Raw genomic sequence first — 20,116 nt, forward strand, 5'->3', positions numbered from 1 at the left:
CCCTTGTCAAAAACCATTTGGGTGTATTTGGGTGGATCTATTCCTGGGTTCTCTGGCCTGTTCCATTGATTTATGTGTCTGTCACTCCATACTGTCTCAATTACCGTCACTTTAGAATGAGTCGATAGCTATACAGGAAGTTCTAACATCAGATAGAATGATTCCTGCCCCTTCATTTTTTTTCAAAATTGTTTTAGCTATTCTAGCTCCTTTGCCTTTCCATATAAATTCTAGAATAAATTTGTTTATACTTACAGAAAATCTTGCTGGGATTCTGAATTTTAATAATTTTGAAAGTTTTCTTTATTTGGTTTCTATTAACATTTCTTTTTATTATTTATTCTACTATATGGTCAGAAGACTTCAATTTTCCTGTGTTTCTAAGAGATAAGGCAAGCCCACTTTTTGCATAGCAGTCACCAAACAATTCCATACATTATCTTTACAAGTTTCTTTAATCTTCATAGTAACCCCAAGAAGAAAGCATACTAGTAATACCTCCATTTTACAGATGAGGAAACTGAGGCATGGATAGATTAAATAACTTATCCAATGCCTCAAAGCTAGCAAGTGGCAGAGCTGGCATTTGAACCAAAGCAATCTAATTTTAGAATATACACTTTTATCCTCTGTGCTGTGTGGCTTCTCTTTGAATATAATTATTTCATTCAAGAAATTTTTATTGAGCTGGGTAAAGCACAAGACAGCAGCCTCCACCCTAGCACCCATGTGAGGTGAGCGGGGACGGTCCCTGTTGTCATCTCCTTGAAGGCCACGTCTGGTCTTCATTGTTGGGCTTGTTTGTTGTACTGTTATGGGAAACAATGGCAGGAAGCCTCTTTGCGGGGGCAGGTAGGGGCCTGTGAGGCTGGTGTCCCTGGTCTACAGAAGCTTCTCTCTGGGTGTTCCTGGATTCTTTTGTGTAAGGCTCATCCTCCAGCCTCAAAGTGGTTGATCTTTGGAACGAGAAGAAGGCTGTGTTCAGAGTGTATGACAACATTGGGATGCTAGGAAACTTTGAAAAGCACCCAAAGAACTGATCAAGGGCCCTAGATGGCTTCAAGGCTGGAAGGGACATGAATTGCTCTGTTATATCCGAAAGAAGAAAGTGGTTGGAAACAAGCGTTCGTTGATGACCTGCACAAACTTAATAAATGCATCAGGTATCTCTACAAACACTTTACCAACACAGGAAGTGCTGGTAGAAGGGAAAGCTGGGAACTGTGGAAGAGGCACATGTATCACCCGGGAGCAGGGGGTTCCTATGAGGAAAGGGCTTTGTATGCTCTCTGTAATAAATGGGGCTTCTTTGGGAAGAATTTTTATTAAGTACCTATTATGTGCCAGGGCCTGTCGTAGATGCTATGTGCTCTATGGCAGCCATGAGTAAAATAAAACAGAGCAGTGAATAAAACAAAATCCCTGCTCTTAATGGAGCTTATACTGTAAAGGGGAGAGAACTTATGGTATGAATGCAATAACTACTGATTTCTTGAAGTATTATTTTATTATTGGGTTTATATTGGGAATGTAGACACTCTTAGATACAGAGGCTGGGATCTTACCCAAAAGATATGCCTATTCACTGGATATAAATATCCACCAGTCTGGCCAGTTAGCTCAGTTGGTTAGAGCGTGGTGCTGATAAAACCAAGGTCCAAAGTTCGATCCCTGTGCAGCCCAGCTGCCAAAAATAAATAAATACATAAATAAATAAAGACGTATTCACCATAGTCCTACCAATCTTCTGGGGACTGGAAGATCCCTCAGTTGGTAGATAAGAAGCTGTTGGAAGAACCAAGAAGATAGTGAGTGAGGGCACCAAGGGGACAGAGGTGTCTAGACATTAGCTCAGGTGTGGTGAGAAATAAGACCACACATGTTCCCAGTATGTATTCAAGGAACTGAGAAAATAGGAACATATGCAAAATGCTTGGGCATTTGTGCAGTCTTTGAAAGCAAGCTATAGATTTTTCAAACCAAGCTCGTAAGTGAGTTAGCTGTAGAAAATGAGGAAATCAGATTGTTTTACACTATTTTATAAAAAACTTTTTATTGAAGTGTGCTATACATATAGAAGAGTGCACACACCCTAAGTGTATCTCTCAATGAACTTTCATCTGTGCAATCAGCCCCCAAATCAAAGAAACAGAATATCGCTGGCCCCTCAGGAGTCCCTGTACCCTCTTTAGTCACTAGCCCCATCGACAATCACTATCCTGATTTCAAATACCATAGATTAGTTTTGACTATTTTGGAACTTTAGGTAAATAGAATCATTCAGCATATGCCCTTTGGTTCCCTTCATTCAGCATTGTGTTGTAAGATTCACCCATTTGTTGCATGTAGTTGTAGGTTGTACATTCTCGTACTATGTAGTATCCATTGTGTCAAGATACCCTGATTTGTTCATTCTGTCCCACAGGACATTTAGGTTGTTTCCAATTTTTGGCTATTACTAGTAGTACTGCTGTTAATGTTCTAGAACATGGTTTAGTGAACAATGTGCACAAAAAATGTCCATTAAGTATATTCCTAAGAATGAAGTTACTGAGCCGTAGGGTATATATATGATTAAGATTAGCTTTATAGATAGATACTGACAGTTTTCCAAAGTCATACGATCATTTCATACTGCTTTCAAAAAGGTCCTTTTGTTCTCCCTTATATTTAGTAAAATGTTTTGTTGAGGGCTCCAACTCATTTCATCTACAAACAAAAGTTTTCAGGGCTGGCCAGTTAGCTCAGTTGGTTAGAGCGCAGCCTTAAACCGAAACTTTTAAAGTCTGTGCTTGGGCTAGCAGGTTTGAGAGGGAATAGCAAAAACATAGGAAACCTGAGGGGAGGGGAAACTGAGACAGATTCAGGACAGTCTGGCCAGCCAGTTCTTCCTATCTTTATATTCTCTTCCAAGAGCTAAACTTTGGAGGTTCTAGTTTTGTTTTGAGAAAACACAATGCAATGTTCCCTTGCCTCATTGAATTGAACTGTTTTCCATTGATTATGAATTAAATTGCCTCATTATTTCTTTAGGTTAAACAATTAAACTGTATGTAAGCTTAAGTGGAAAGGGACCTTGTATGTTTTTCAACATCGTTAACATAGGAGGAAAGCTACAGACATAATAGATGTTCAGTGAATGTTTGGGTGAATGAATGAATGAATAAATAAATAAATGAGTTTCCTAATACTTAGCAACTGTGTATCATGGCCTGAGGTAGCATGGTTGGTTCATTATGCAGATATTAATCCTGTGCCTCAAATTCAATGATCCGGGCTCTTCTCCTGAATCTACCCCAAATACCATCAGACTATACTGGTATCTGAGCTCACTTGCGATTATGCATATGGGATCAGTCAGCTAGACAACACCACTCCCTCAGATGGTCTGCCTGGCACTGCTCTCGCAGAGATCATGGTCAAGAAACAGAGGTGTCCAGAGAGAATATCCGAAAAAGTATGTACACACGGTCAGAAAGATGTGGTTGTTGCTTAAGTGTTCACAAGTGTGAACAAGTGGCTCATTTACACAGAGTACCACATTTAATCCTCTTGAAACCCCTGTGGGCAATGTTATGATCTTCTTTCTATGTAGATAAGGCAGTTCAGAGACGTGAAGTGAGGTGCCCAAGGTCACAGTCAGTCATTGGGGTAAAGCCCAGATTTAAACTTAGGTCTATCTAAATCAAGAGCCTGAGATTTTAATAATTACGTGTGCATAAATAATTTAAAAATTAAATTTTCCTTGGCTCTCAAGTACCTGAAATGTTTTTGTATTTGATTTCAATTAAGTTAAATACATTTGGTACCTACTATGTACTGAAAATCTATGTGTCACTTAAGCTAATATTTAAATTAATTTACATCCTCTGTACACTCCTTTAGCTTCCCTGGTTAGGAGGCAGCTGGGCCTTGAACAAAAACTTTTTTCTGATAATCATAAGAGAGATGAGCAGGACCCTGAGTGAATAGGTCTTAGTCAGGGCTAAGGAGGGCTTTCAGAAAAGGAGATGACTAGGAGTATGAGAGAGAGGAAAATGACTTAGCAGGAAGGCAGAAAAGGTACTTCAAGAGGGAAGCCTGAATATTCTTTCCATCAGAGCTTTCTGTGATTTGTTTTAACGATGGCTATCCAGTTCTTGAAGGACAAAAAAAGCAGAATAAGCCTGAGGATCGCTGGCAGGTCCTTGCATTGCTGAGCTGCAGAGCACATAAACACCCTGGGTTACAGATGACATGGCTGGCCACTTCAGGCGCAATGCTGCTCTCTGGTCTGGGTGATGCCAGCTCCTTGGCAACACTGCAGGCTGTTGTGATCCTGCGCTGGGATGCGGGAGGGCCAAGCACCAGGTGATGTGGCAATACTGCAGTAAAAGGCAAAGCAATGCTAAGAGACCTCTGTCCGGCAGCTCTGTGGCAGACAAGGGGACTGCAGGAATCCTGGGGAAGAGGGGAGAGATAGAGAGAGAGAGAGAGAGAGAGAGAGAGAGAGAGAGAGAGAGAGAGAGAGAGAAGATCATTGTTGCATGGCTCTAGCCAGGAAGAAAATGCTCTAAAATTTTGCTTCCTGGTCTGGCTCCCAGCATAGCTAATGGACAGTTTCAATTTTTCATCATGTGAGCTCCTGCTTTAGTGTTCGGTTTTGTTTTGCCCCTCAGTTTCAGATGGTCTACTGTGGCCCCTGCTCGTGATTCAGACTGAAATAGCGGCCTGTTTTGCATGCCAGTTCAGACTACATTTCAGTTCTTGTTTCTTTGAAAAAGACCTGTCAGGGAAGCAGTATGAAATGTCAGGTTCCGGCCTGGTATTCCCCCCCTACCTTCAACCTTGTCACTTGACTTCTGTGGGATTCCCACTCATGCCCAGAATTTCTGCATGATGTGATAATGACATGTCCCTACGAAATCATAATTTTTCACCTTACATCTCCTTCCATGGACTGACTGGAATCCCAACTAGTTAGCCCACCCCATTCTCATTTAGGACATGACCACTAAAGACAAGAAGTTATCAAGGAATTATCAGTTACTTTGTAAGAAGTTACTTTGTAAGAGGCCTGTATGGATTTTTACAACTGTCTTTTCCAGAGACTCACATTTGTAAAAGTTTGTTAGTCCTTGTTAATATCTAACCCATACCTGCCTTAAGACAGTTTAAATTTAGTGTTTCTTTTTCTGTCTTGGACATAAATAGGTAATGGCTTCTCATCACTCTGCGCAGTAGCCTCTCCTTTTATCCTGAGGAGCTTAAATTTAAGGTAATATGTATGACGTGGGGAACTAGAACTTGGAGATTTTTAAGTATGAAAATTCTCGGTATTTTAGTGCTTTGCCCACCAAGGGCTTCATTTGTTAACTTTTCTGGCTATTTGAGCTGGTCAGAGAAGACTAGTATCTCTTTCAGAAATGGATGTTTTACTCTGGCCCCATTTATTCATCCCTCTACTTTCTGAAGAAAAGCACCTTTCCAGATATCTATATTTTCTTTAATATTCTCTTTACTCAGAAAGCCCCCTTTTGATATGTTCTGAGCAAATGACCCACACGTGTTAAGAGTAGGAGAGTGAGACTGGCTGGTTAGCTTAGTTGGTTAGAGTGCGGTGTTATAATACCAAGGCCAAGGGTTCAGATCTCCATACTGGCCAGCTGCCAAAAAAAAAAAAAAAAAAAAGAGGAGTAGAAGAGTGATAGGAAAGCTAGGATCCAGAGCAATTAGTCAGAATTGGTCAAGGACCCAGCTAGAAAAAAAAATGAACTTGAACAATTCACAAAAGAGGAAATATATTGAGCTAAAAGACACATGGGAAAATGCTCAACTTTGCTAATAACAAAAAAAATGCAAATTTTAAAAACCAGTTACCATTTTCATCTATAAAACTTGCAAAAGTTAAAAAAAAGAAGAAAAAAAGAGAATGCTCCATAATGACAAGCATGAGGCTGGCCCACGGCTCACTCGGGAGAGTGCAGTGCTGATAACACCAAGGCCACAGGTTCGGATCCTATATAGGGATGGCCGGTTTGCTCACTGGCTGAGCGTGGTGCTGACAACACCAAGCCAAGGGTTGAGATCCCCTTACCGGTCATCTTTCAAAAAAATAAAATAAAAATAAAAATAATGACAAGCATGCAGTGCAGAGGCTATCCTTATGCTCTGCTAGTGTTGGTATAAATTGACACCACTTTTAGGGAAATGATCTGGAGATGCATATCAATAGTATTTCTGTTCAATTATCCTAAGAAAATTATACAAATTATATACAAAGACTTATTTGCAAAGATGCAGTGTTATTTATAAGACTGAAAAAATGGGAACAATTTTGGTGTCAAAAAATAAGAGATTGGTTAAATAAACTGCAATCTCCCACAGGAGAACACTAATGCAACCATCAGGAAAGATGCTCTGTGAAGTTTCTAGTACCATGGGAAAATGCATTTATTTCAATGTTAAGTAAAAAGAGCAAAATACGACATTGAACATACTTCTAATCTCAGACATGTTAAAAAATAAAACCTCAAAATGTAGAAACAAGGAAAAGATAACTATATGAATTCACTAACAGTGGTTGTCTCAGGGTATTGTAATAATTGGTAATTTTTTTCTTCTTTCTTTTTAACCCTATTTTTCTATAATGATAATATATTGTCTTCACAATAAAAACTTTATTAAGAATAATAACTGGCTACAGTAAACAAGAATATGTGCTACTGGCATAAAGATAGACATGTAGATCAATGAAACAGATCAGAGAGTCCAGAAATAAGTCCACATCTTGGGCTTCAGTTCTGTTCCTTGTAAATCTGGCTTTATATGCCCATGCCCTAAATTAATACCTGATCTTCTTTTTCTAAACACTTAAAAAATAAACAAAAACCCAGTTTTATTGAAATGTCATTCACATACCATTTAAAGTGTATGCCTATTTAAAGTATACGCTTCAATGGTCACTTGATTTTTATTTTTTAATTTTTTTCTTTTCTTTTTTCTTTTAACTTCTCAGTATACATTGTAGTTGATTTTTGTGCCCCTTTACCTGTTCTTCTTTCTCCCCTTCCTTTCTCCCCCCCCCCACTACATCATATCTGTTCACTTGTCTTAACAAGTTCAAGGAATTGTGATTGTTGTGTCTCCTCCCCCCTTTTATTTGTTTGTTTGTTTGTTTGTTTGTTTTATTTGTTTGTTTGTTTTTAGCCTTCACAAATAAGTGAGAACATGTGGTACTTCTCTTTCTGTGTCTGACTTGTTTCACTTAATATAATTTTCTCTAAGTCCATTCATGTGGTTGCAAATGGTAGTATTTCATTTTTTTTTATAGCAGAGTAGCATTCCATTGTGTAGATATACCACAGTTTCCTTATTCACTCCTCTGATGATGGACATTTGGGCTGGTTCCAACTCTTGGCTATTCTAAATAGTGCTGCAGTGAACATGGGAGTACAGGTATCCCTTCAGCATGACGATTTTCACTTGATTTTTAACAAAGATGCTAAGACAATTCAAAGGACAAAGAATAGTCTTTTCAATAAATAATGCTGGGATAACTGGCTATCTACATACAAAAGAATGAAGTTGGACTTCTTTCTTACTCCATACACAAAATTAACTAAACTGGGTTATAGACCTAAATGTAAAAGCTAAAATTATAAAATTCTTCAATTTAGGAGTAAACCTTTATGACTTTAGGTCAAGGAAATCAAAAGCGCAAGCAACAAAAGAAAAACAGATAAATCGGACTTCACCAAACTTAAATACTTTTATGCTTCAAAGGACATGACCAAGAAAGAGAAAAAACAACTCACAGAATGTGGGAAAATATTTGCAAATAACATATCTAATAAGGGACTTCTGTCCAGAGTATATAAAGAATTCTAACAACTTTTTAAAAAGGTAAATAATCCACTTGAAAAATAGGCAAAGATTTGAAAAGACACTTCTCAAAAAGGATATACTAATGTCCAGTGAGCACTTGTTCAACTGTTTCCTATGGCTGCCGTAACAAATTACTGCAAGTTTAGTGGCTTAAAACAATACAACTTCATTATCTTACAGTTTCAGAAGTCGGAAGTCCAACATGGATAGAAATGGAGAATGAGTGTTAATTGGTACAGGGTTTCTTTTTGGGGGTGATGAAGATGTTCTAAAATTGGCTGTGGTAATGATTGCACAATTCTGTGAATAAACTAAAAAACATTGTGCATGTACATTTAAATGAATGGATTGCATGGTATGTGAGTTATATCTCAATAAAGCTTTCTAAAAAATAACAAATGAATCCTAAGTAGGATACCATTCAGTTTAACAAAAAATCCAACTCGAACTGGCTTACAGAATAAAGGACATATACAGATTCATTTGACCAAAAAGTATAAAGTAAAGACTTCAGGTACAGAACAATCAGAACCTCCCCTTCCCAGGAACTGGAGTTCCAACTATGCATGCTGCTGCATGATTGGGGGAGGGTGGAATTGATGTTGTGGAAACATGGTGTAAAGAGCAAAGAGAAGAAAATGGAAGGGCGAGTTAAAAGATAAATACCAGCACATGTGTACCAGGAAGAGGAGTAGTTCTAAGGAGGCTGAAGCCCTCCTTAGACAGAGACTTAAGAAACAGCTAAGGACAGTAATAAAGACACTCTTAAAAGCATTTAGGATTGACTGATAATAGGTACAGTATTTCTTTAAGGAGGCACAAAAATATTGTAAAATTAGATGTAGTAGTGCTTGCACAACCCTGAAAATATACTGAAAAAGGTAGTGTATACTTTAAATAGGTGTACATTTTAAATGGTATGTGAGTTACATTTCAATAAAGCTGGGTTTGTTTGTTTTTTTTTAAGTGTTTAGAGAAAGAAGATCAGATTTTAATTTAGTGCGTGGGTATATGAAGCCAGATTTACAAGGAAGAGAGAAAACCATGCCTATGTGAATTGAAGCCCAAGATGTGGGAAAGATAATAAATGAGCCTCTGTGTATTTTCAAGGAGTCCAAGACTCGAGAGTCCAGATAAATTACCTCCTAGAGTACTGAAAGATCTTGTAGATGTAATCACCATTTACCCTAATCTATAAGAAATTATGGAGAATTGGAGGAGAGAAGAGAAGTTTTAGAGAAAGACACACATAGATTTATTAAGTGTCATGGGCAGGATGACAGTGAAAGGAGTCCTCCCAGAACCCATAATAAAATCAAGCCTGTTTCCAAGAACGTGAACTCTACAAGGTAGGGACCTTGTCTGCTTATTCACAACTGTATCTCCAGTTCCTAGAATGGTGCCTAGCCCATTACAAGCCCTCAAATATGTAAGGTTGAGTGTTGACTCCTCCAGGATTGGCCATAGACAGAGAACCTTCGCACACAGTGGAAAGCATGGAAGTAAGACTACAAGGTGAATCGTGGACAAATAAATCTTAGTGAGAGTTTGGGGATTTTGTTGTCGTTGTTATAAATTTTGGTTTTGAATTTGATTAAATTCTTTTCCTGCATCTGCTGAGATAATCATTTTGTCCTCTATTCTATTAACATGGTGAATTACAAGAACTGACTTTCAAATGTTAAACCAATCTCACAATTACTAGGATAAACCCACTTTGGAATGTTGTGTTATCCTTTTTACATGTTGTTGAATTCAATTTGCTAATACGTTGTTAACAATGAACCCATCTAGGCCTAAGAGAAGCTTTCTGTGTGTGTGTGTGTGTGTGTGTGTGTGTGTGTGTGTGTGTGTGTGTGTGTGTGTGTGTGTGTGTGTGTGTGTGTGTGGCTGGTCAGTCTATCTGAACCCTTGACCTTGGTCTTACAACACCATGCTCTAACCAACTGAGCTAACCGGCCAGCCCCCAGTTTTAGACTTAATTAAAGTCATTAAGAAGAAAGGTAGACTCCAGAAACAACAAATAGCAAGCTCACTGTTGATTTCAGGTGAAATTCTAGAATAGGTTTGTTAGCAATACAAAAAATTGGTGATCCTGAGAGCTGTCGTATATTCACTGGGAACAATTTTGCTCAACTTTATTTCCTACTGTCATAGTATCTATCTCCTTTGCACAGTCAGGGTTGTTTAAACTAGTATTTACCAAGAGCCTATTTTGTACCAAGCACTGTGCTAAGAGTGTGGACAAAATGGTGGTGAGAAAAACAGACACGCTCCTTGCACTTACTATGTAGTGAAGGAGACAGTCATTAACCAGCAAGTACATGAATAAATACGTAACTGCAAACTGTGATAAGGGCTATGAAAGAATAGTACAAGACGGTGGGAGATTTTCACAGGGACACCTAATTTAGATTTGACGGTGACAGCAGGGAAAGGTTGGTCTAAGGAAAGCCTCTAAGAGGAAATCATATATAAAGACAGGTTAGGGGAACTGGCCGGACAGCTTAGTCGGTTAGAGTGTGATGTTATAACACCAAGGTCAAGGGTCCAGATCCCCTTACCAGGCAGCCACCAAAAAATAAATAAATAAAGATGGGTAGGTGTGCATGGTGCTGACAAAAAAACAAAAACAAAAAACCCTTAAGGATGGGTAGGAGTTAGACAGGGAAATAGTGGTGGGAAGAGTATTCTAAGCAGAGTAAACAGGATGAGCAAAATCTTGAGTCAGGAAAGTGGTGAGTTTGAGGAACTGAAAGAAGGCTGATGTTGCAGGAAAGTAGAGAGAGAGCCAGAAGAGCTGGGGCTGGAGAGGTGAAAGGGTCAAAATTATGCAAGCTTTAAAGGGCATGATGAAGAGATGGGCTTTTCCCCTTACCGGCCAGCCACCAAAAAGTAAAAATAAAAAAGAGGTTGGCTTTTACCCTCAATCACACTAGAAAGTCATTAAAGGAGTTTAGGCAGGAATGTAGTATGGTCCAGTTTCATTTTACTTTTTATTATGAAAAAAATTAAACATAACAATAGAAACAATAGTGTTATACACCCCCCTCCCATTTACCCATTGCCAGCTTCAAAAATTATCAATATATGGCCAATTTTCAGTATTTGGGAATAAAAAATAGAAATTCACAAGAATTCTCAGAAATTCTTGGTATTATAAGCTATTCTGTATTTTCATAACATTTTATTTACGTGTTTTAATTAATAATGAGTAATCATAATAATAAACAGCATATTAGTTTTCTATGATAGGGTTATACTAAAATTTCAGAGGTTTGCTATAAAAAAGCAATATAATAATAAATACACATTTATTATTATCATAAAACAGCATATTGTAATAATTATGTATTTCAATAACATGTACACATGATTTCTACCTGATAAAGTCATATAATAATGGAAAACATGAAAAGACATTAATTAAAAAGCATTAACACAAAATAAAAACCATTTTAAAAATTGAAATATAACACTACAAATATTTAGTATTTAGATTATCATTTGTTTGGGATTTTTTTTGTATTTTTGGTTTTTTGACAGCTGTCTGCTGTTGTAACACTGCACTCTAACCAACTGAGCTAACTGCCAGTCCATAAAGTTAGCATTCTTAAAATGAAAAATTTTAAACACTGAAAACATTAATTGCCCTGTCTAGTAGTCTTAATCTTTGTTTCATGACAGATATTCCAGACGTATAAGAAATTTCTTTCAGGGCTGGCCCGTGGCTCACTTGGGAGAGTGTGGTGCTGATAACACCAAGGCCGTGGGTTCGGATCCCTATGTAGAGATAGCCGGTTAGCTCACTTGGGAGAGTGTGGTGCTGACAACACCAAGTCAAGGGTTAAGATCCCCTTACCGGTCATCTTTTTTTAAAAAAAGAAATTTCTTTCATTTGCATTGATGTCAGTTGAATTGCTAAAAATACATACAAAAGCATCTGCAAGTTAGGCATTAGAATACATCTTGCTCCATACAGACACATTTCCTTTTGTAACACTTGCCTTGATTGTGGTTTACTGTTGAAATTGATATTACTTTTGCAAATACAGTATTTAGATCGGTTTCAGATTTCATGTCAGTGTATTTTACAAAAGCATTCTCATCCCCTCTTTACATTATTTCTGTTAAAGTAATGAATAGTGAATATTCAAACGCTAAAAACAGCCAAAGAACATTATTGAATAGTATTCGAATAATGTAACATTCAGGTGTCCTGGCATTCCACAAAATCCTAGATCGCAATCGCCAATTCAAGTATTTACTTTGCTCCAAAACTTATTATTTCTTGGATCACCACTCATTGGATTAAAGAAAACTGCGCATATAAACTCATTACTATTTATTTTATTTGCAAGAATACTTACCACCACCAGCAGACAGGGCCACAAACACACACTTCTGACATGGCAGTGAAGGCAAATTGGCATTAACAGGTTCATGCTATGTTTTGAAACAAGTAAACACCATCAAGATACCACAGCTCATTTGAATAGTCTCGATGCAGTCCATCATCTTTTTGTTGACAACAGTAACAGTGTGAGGGAAAACAGGTGGGTGTTAGAAATTAAGAGCGAAATGAAATTGGATAGGTAGGGTGGGTGAGGACTCTCAGAAAGGAGAAGGGACCAGAGGGCAAAAGAGGGTTGCTTTTGTGCATGATAGAAAAGCAAAAGCCCTGGAGCTGCCCCTAATGAGACGACTGGCCTGCCCTAGAAACATTAGCGGGATTTCATCGAGACTTGTTTGGGTAACTTTCTGTTGTCACTGGGAAAGCAGTGGGACTTTCTCCTCCAAGATAAACCAGGCCCATACACATACCACTTTCACTTGCTCTCTGGAGGCAATGGCTGTGTGCAATCTGTACTTGGCTGCTTCAGGGTGCAGGGACTGTGCTAATACAGTGGGATGGTATGCACGCAGATGAGGTGCTTACGGGGTCTGACGTGTGTTCGTTGGCTTGATTCAGCTTCACGCTTGGATCTTTCTCTTCTGTGCTCTCTATTTTGTTCCTCGAATGGGCCAAGTCTTTCTGTAAGCTGAGACAGTTGGTAACGTCCCTACCTTGCCAGTTTACCCTGACTTTGCACCCACAGTTCAAGGCTGAGATATTCATACTCCTTTGATCATTGGAGTTGCCAAATCCCTTTTTGTCTGGGCTACTGGTTTTATGTAGGAACTGCTCTTCTATCTACATGCTCATCCAAATGCAGCAGTTAAATAATTAAATAAATTCAAGTGCATTCACACGACAGATTACCATGCAGCCTGTGTGAAGAACGGTGTAGATCTGTTTGTACACCGGTGTGGTAAACGCCAGGATATATTTATCATTAGGTTAAAAAAAAAGTAAGTCATGAACACTTGTAGTATGACTGTGTGTGTATGTGTGTTTGTGTGTGTTTATAAACGCACAGAAATAGTTCTGAAGAATCTTGCTTAACTCTTGACTCCAGCTGGAGTGTGTATTGTATATGACACGAATGAAATAATAACTTCACTCTTTACTTTGGTTCTAAGCTATTTTAATTTCCATGTTTTATTTTTGTGATTCGTTACAACAACAAAAAAAACCCCAAGAACCTTGCTCTCCTTAGATTTACTTGAACCCAATTTGGTAGTAGCCCTGAAGAAAATTCCTAAGTTAGACTTTCTTCTGTTCTTCACTGAACAAGGATGAATGAATCACCTACTCGGTGCCAGGTACAAGGATGAGTGCTGGAGAGTTAGAGATGAAAAACAGCATCTTCGTCCTTTAAGGATCACAAAGTTTAGAGCGGGAAGAGACCAGAAAATGAGAAATTAAATAACAGTATGGTAAATGCCTCAGAGCTATTCCTGGGGCATTTGGAGAATAAAACGATGAAGATTGCCAACCTTAAAGGGGTAACAGGAGGTGGGTGTGGAAGACCTCCCAAGGAGCTAATAATCGAGAGCAGTCTTTTATTTTCTCTTTTACTTCATTATAAAAAATTTCAAGCATACAGAAAAGTTGAAATATCTGCATATCCACCATGTAGATTCAACAATTGCTAACACTGTGCCATATTCACCTGACATGTAATACAAATGAAGAAATGCTAAACCATTTGAAAGCTCACCCCTACTTATTTAAGCTCATTAATTCCTAAGAGTGATATTCGCTTACATAACCACGATGCCATTATCAAACATAAAAATTAAGATTAATCTCTTTTAACCATCTGATAGCTAGTCCATATAAAAAAAAATCATACCAATTTCCCTAAAACATCTTTTATGGGTTGTTTCTCTCACAATCCAAGATCCAGTCCAGGCTCACATGTTGCACATTATTGTGGTTTATATTATGTGAACTCGGTTGAGTCGGAACTATGTTTCCCAGAATCACCTTCCTTGAATAGGTTCAGGTTACAGGTGGCTAGAAGAGGAATTTGCATGAGATCTGGAAGGTAGAAATGAAGCAGGAAGTGTTAATCTCTGTAGGTCATTGTGGTTAAATGTGGTGACAGAAATGTTCATGAGCTCTAGCTTGTCCTTGCTTTGATCTGATCAGTGTTCAGAAATTCTTCCCAATTGCTGACCTTGTTTACCACCAGTAGCCCCAGACCCACCACCAGACACTTGATGATGGACCCATAGAGGTCGCAGCTACATAGACCTCTCCATGAGCTTTCCCATCTCAAGGTCTGAGAAACTGACCAAAAAACTTTATTCCTGCCTCCAAAGAAACTCTTATCTCCTGTAGCCTCAGGGTTAAGTTTTTTTTTTTTTAAGATGACCAGGTAAGGGGATCTTAACCCTTGACTCTGTTGTCAGCACCACACTCACCCAGTGAGTGAACCAGCCATCCCTATATAAGGATCTGAACCTGTGGCCTTGGTGTTATCAGCACCACACTCTCCCGAGGGAGCCACAGGTCGGCCCAGGGTTAAGATTTCTGATAGTCAAACCCTAAATAACCACTTGTGAGGGACTGAATTCAGTGCAAGTTGAATTCATAACCTAGCAAGGTCTCTTCTGTCAAAAATAAGACATAAACTGGGAATGAATGAGACCCTGTATCTTAGAATGGGAATACATGGATAGATTCCAGCAAAGCTGAAGACCTTAAACCATAAATTCTACTGACCATCTTTCTCCAAAAAGAAGTGACCCTTCTTTTCTATCTGAAGTTAATCTTCCGTTATGGGAAGAACCTATAATGTAAGGAAATGCTGATCCTCCTAGGAACCTAATCTACCACCCCTTTTAAATCTGTAATCAGATTTAAGTCACAGCAGGCCCCAGCATGACCCATAAGGAAGTACCATACACAACAAAAGAATACTGAGTGTTTGTCAATTTATATTTCGGTTCACTTTTTGTTTTGACGTAATATCATACTTACTGAAAAGTTATAAGAATAGTACAAATAATTCTCTTTGCCTTTCATCAATATCCCTCAAATGTCAGTTTATATTGACAGAAACATACGTACATACTCAGGGAATATGTATGGGAATGGATCCTAAAGGTGTTGGATCAGGATAGAAGGAATGTAATTTTTCCCCCTTCTCCCACCCCAAAGGAGTGTAATTTGGGGTTTGGCTGAATTCATTAATATGGATACTGTATTATAAACATTTTTTCTTTTTCTGTATGTTATGATGTTTTGACATCTTAAAAAAACATTTCTGGGGCCAGCTTGTGGCTCACTTAGGAGAGTGTGGTGCTCATAACACCAAGGCCACGGGTTCAGATCCCTATATAGGGATCGCAGGTTAGCTCACTTGAGAGAGCGTGGTGATGACAACACCAAATCAAGGGTTAAGATCCCCTTACCGGTCATCTTTAGAAAAAAAAAAAAAAACATTTCTGGCTGGGGAGAGACTGCCCCTCGCAGGGCTAGCCAATTCTTAGAGATAGCAAAGGGTCCAGCCAGCGCATGTCTTTGATGTGCAAACTAAGCAATCTGAGAGCCATAGCTCCTCCATCTGGCCTGTACACCTTGAGGCAAAATTCCTCTGCTTTAATCATCCCAGTGTCAGATGCCAGACAACTAGGGACAACCCCTGTATCCCAAAGCCACAGAAATTATTCAAACTAAGGGCCTGCCGTGGCTCACTCGGGAGAGTGTGGTGCTGATAACACCAAGGCCATAGGTTCAGATCCTATATAGGGATGGCCGGTTACTCACTTGGGAGAGTGTGGTGCTGACAACACCAAGCCAAGGGTTAAGATCCCCTTACTGGTCATCTTTAAAAAAGAAAAGAAAAGAAAAGAAATTATTCAAACTAGCCAATCCTAAACTGTTTACCCTGCCCTGCCTTGCCTTTCCCCAAAGGAACCCACTAAACCTTCCTACCACTCAAGTATTCTGCCTCCTGGCCAACCTGCTGTCTTTCCCATATGGCCCTGCGTGGCATGCTGTGCCTCCTGCTTCTAGGACCTGTGAGTATGATAAACTTTGTTTTCCCAAGAGCCTCTCCTGTCTCTTCTTGTGGCTACACCTGACTGACCATCTCATAAAAGAATGCAAAACAGGTACACTAAGCAGAGATTCTGGATTTAACATATTGGCTCAAATTGGTTAGGAGTGACTCTAGCGGTTTGCGATTAAGCCTGAAGATGGCTTGCACTGAATGAAGCTGAGGTGTCAGAAATCCCAGAACTGAAGAGGAAGGTTTCCAGAATGCTAGAATGGATTTATAATGTAAAACCAGCTAACTATATTCCTTGGTAGGATTCAGAAGATACTCTTTTCACCAAGGTTTTGAGAAATACATTGGTGAGAAAAACACCAGCATTCCTGAAGAGCTCTGAAGTGGCTATTCTTTTTTCTTTTTTTAATTTTGTAAAGTTTATTGGGAGCCAAACGTGAGGATCGACCCAGGAAACACCATCCAACAGAGTCAGAGAAGTGCTCCCTGGAGTGGCTATTTGCAGGGGCGCACCTGGGGTCCTCCTGCAGACCCAGAAGGAGAAGGAGCCGACAGGATTACCCGCGGTGTTGGGACCGAGGGATCTCGGGGAAAAGTGAGCCTGCTGCCCGCCAACCCAGCCCCATGAAAGAGACACTCAGACGCGGCAGGGGTTCTGTCAGGGCAGTTCCACTTTATTGCCATTACACTGCAATTTATATAAGCAAGCAAGTAGGGGCTTTCCATGAACTAACCAATCAATTAAAGGATCACGCGGGCATGCATTTTGTACTAACATGTTGAGGATAGCGATCACGCAGGGTTCACGAGTGCAGAAATACTGGAGGACCAATAAAAACCTTTTGAAGCTATCTTGGGTTATGCCTCCCCTACTTCCTGCGGGCACCATCTTCATCCTCCACCCATAGGCACCATGTGGCTCACAGATAATGTTTGCTCCTAAAAATGGGCCCAACAGCTATTCTCTAAAAGTAAGGAATGGGAAATGCAGTGACCAAAATGGGATCCCTGAACTAATGCAATGGGAATGATAGGACATGAGAGTGTCCAGAGCCAAGTGGGCACACTTTGTAACCAAGATAAAGTTAGTGTGGTTACTATAATGGGCAGCAGAACCAAAGCAAGCATCTGATTGGTTTGGCCTGCAGAGCTTTGGCATTGGCTAATTGATCTTAGCATCCCTAGGTCAGAAACGGATTGGCAGCCTGCTAGAGAATTACTTGACTTGTATAAGTGGAAAACCTCTAGTTGTGGTGAACAGAAGTCTGACTTCTGACAATGGAGAGTAAGAGCCCTCCAACCAACTCACAGATTGGAGACAGTTATACGCCCCAATCCCCTTGAATGAAGGGAAGACTGGAAGCGCTGAGGAACGACGTGTTACATTGCTAAAAAGTTATACTGGGGCTGGCTGGCTACTCACTTGGGAGAGCGTGGTGCTGCTAACAACAAGCTCAAGGGTTCACATTCTCTTATTGCCCAGCCACCAAAGAGAACAAACAAAACAAAAGAGTTATACATTATACAGTAAATCTTCCTCCTAGCCTTTCCCCAGAATGGCCTGCAGCCATTACACAGGGTGACTGTGCACTGGGAAGGGGAAATAACCAGATTTTTAGGAATTACTGAACCTCGGCTCTGAACTGATGCTAATCCCTGGAAACCCCAAATGCCACTGTGTTCTGTTGTCAGACTAGGGGCTTATGAAAGACAGATGATCTATAGAGTTTTGGTCTGGCTCCATCTCATAGCAAGCCCAATGGTTGCAGAACACATTCCATCATTATTTCTCCAAGACCAGAATGCATTGCAGGTTAGATATACTCAGCAGGCATTTGAGTAGCTATACTCAGCACCCAGTAGACTCCTCATTTTGGTTCTCTGTCACATGGAATGAATTCTATCATGATAGAAAAGGCCAAGTTCAAGCCAATAGAACTGTGTCTACATACTAAAATAGTAAACAAAAAACAGTATCGCATTTCTGGAAGGGTTGAAGAGATTAGTGCCAGCAACAAGTCTTGAAAGATGCAGAGGTGGTGGTTCCTACCATATCGCTATTCAACTCACCTGTTTGCCTGACAGCAGAATGAAGAACATGGGACAATGATAGTGGAATGTCCAAAGCTTGGTGACTCTAATTGTAGCTGCTATTCTGGGTATTATTTTTTTGCTACAGCAAATCAACGCATCCCATGGCACTCGGTTTGCTTTTGATCTGCTGAATGCTCTTTACTCTATACCTTTTAGAAAAAAACACCAACTGTAATTTTCTTTTAGGGCTGCAATACACCTTCACTGCACTCTCTCGGGCCTCTGTCAACTCTCTCACTTCTGTCATAATCCGGTCTGCAAGGACCTCTAATTGCCTTTGTATTCCATATGAATGCAAGTTGGTACTACTTGTTGGCAGGATGCCACAGTTCCCCACCACATGTGACTCCAAAGGGCTGCATGGATGTCCTCAAGACATTGCAGCTGGCTTTCCCCCAGAGCAGTCTGAGGGCAAGGTGGAAGCTGCGATGTCTTTTATGACGTAGTCTCACATACTGTCACTTCAACTATGTCCTATTAGTCATACAAGTCAGCACTATTGAATGTGGGTGGGGACTACCGAAGGCCGTGAATACCCAAAGGCAAGGATGATTGGGGGCCATCTGGGAGACTGGCTGCCACAGTCATGAAATTTATGAAAGTTCTTCATTCTGTTCATCCAACTTTTCTAAGTTTGGGGTAGTTTCAAAATCAGAAAAAAAAAAAAAAAAGAATTTTTTTAAAAAATGCTACATACATCAAATACTATTATTATTAATATTATCCATTAAATGGACCAAGTCTTAGACCAGAAGGCAAGGCCCTGGCTTGTTTCTGCATCTAATGCTGATTCAGGACATGTCCTTGAGCAATTATTTCTCTCAACATCTTTGGACTTTAACTTCCCTGTTGGTAAAATAAAGAACATATTCCTGCCCCTTCCTTCCTCCCCCAAAGAGGTTTGTGAAAGTGCTTGAAGCTTTTTAAAAACTGAATAGTTAACTTAGTAGCTAGAGGAGAGGCTTTTGAATGTTTTCACTGCAAAGAAATGATACATTCACGAGGTGATGGTTACATTAACTACTCTGACCTGATTATTATACAACATATATGTGTATCAAAACATCAGATTGTACCCCATAAGCATGTACAATTACGTGTCAACTGAAACAAATTTTTTTTTAAAAAGACTTTTCTTTAGGAACTGGAAATCAGCTCCAAAATGGCAAATGAGAATTGACTTTGAATAAAACATTCAAAGTCGGTGTTAAAAAAATTGTATATTTACCTTAGAGGTCAAGCTCCTAAAGCCCCTTGTTTCACAAACGCCAAAATGGTTTCTAGAGAAGATCAGAGGTTTACCCAGGATCGCATAGCTAGTTAGTGGCATAGCCAGAATTAGAGCCTCAGTCTCTTAAATCTCCAGTGTCTGCCCAATTATACTGGCTCTGACTTATAAGAAAAGTGCCAGAGAAATTCTGGAAAGAATTTTCACATTTATGACAACCCATAGAGTAAGGCCTAGCAATCATCCTGGAGGAGTATCTCTAGTGCGATTGTTCTTGAACTTCACGGTCTCAGGATCCCTTTACACTCCTAAAAATTATTGATGACCCTCAAGAACTTTTGTTTATGTAGGTTGTATCTATTAATATTTATTGCATTAGTGGTTAAAATTAAAGAAAAATGTTAAATATTTTATTTATAGGGCCGAGGCCGTGGCGGCGCACTCGGGAGAGTGCTGCGCTGGGAGCGGGGCGACGCTCCTGCCGCGGGTTCGGATCCTTTCTAGGAATGGCCGGTGCACTCAC

General features: G+C 39.6%; 1 pseudogene; it reads left to right on the top strand.

The window, feature by feature from the left end:
- Positions 1 to 824: 824 nt before the first annotated feature.
- The window catches only part of LOC134375864 (large ribosomal subunit protein mL51-like), a 30,830-nt pseudogene continuing 11,538 nt past the window's right edge, over positions 825 to 20,116 (top strand).

Source organism: Cynocephalus volans, chromosome 4 (genome assembly GCF_027409185.1).
Source record: "Cynocephalus volans isolate mCynVol1 chromosome 4, mCynVol1.pri, whole genome shotgun sequence".
Lineage (NCBI taxonomy): Eukaryota > Metazoa > Chordata > Mammalia > Dermoptera > Cynocephalidae > Cynocephalus > Cynocephalus volans.